Raw genomic sequence first — 513 nt, forward strand, 5'->3', positions numbered from 1 at the left:
AATTTGAAAACTAATGGCACTAACAGAAAGTTTATAATTTTTCTAAAACTAAAAGCTAAAAGAATTAAAAAATAAAGCAAGAAACAAAAGAAAATAAATAATGCAGAAAACAAAACAAAAAAACTGGAAAAAAAATTAAATATAGCAACAATAAGTATTTAGTTCTAAGTAGAAACAAAAAAACAAAAAAAACAAAAAAGTGCCACCTACTAGGCCCCCACGGCCTGAATACGACTAGAAACCCTACCATGGGCCAGGATTCAGGCCCGCGGGAGGCCCAGTAGGCCCACAGGCACAGATTGCAGTGTTAGGCCCAAAAGCCTGCTTTAGAGAGGAGCTCGAGAGGGATGGCGCACCGCACCTTATAAACAGGTGCGCCTCCCTCTCAACTAGCAAGGTAGGACTAAATATTTGGGTTCGGGGCAGCACAGGCCTTTGGTCCCGGTTGTTGGCTCCAACCGGGGCTAAAGGGGGGCATTAGTCCCGGTTGGTGCTACGACCTGGGACTAATGC

Source organism: Triticum aestivum, chromosome 6A (assembly GCF_018294505.1).
Source record: "Triticum aestivum cultivar Chinese Spring chromosome 6A, IWGSC CS RefSeq v2.1, whole genome shotgun sequence".
Taxonomy (NCBI): domain Eukaryota; kingdom Viridiplantae; phylum Streptophyta; class Magnoliopsida; order Poales; family Poaceae; genus Triticum; species Triticum aestivum.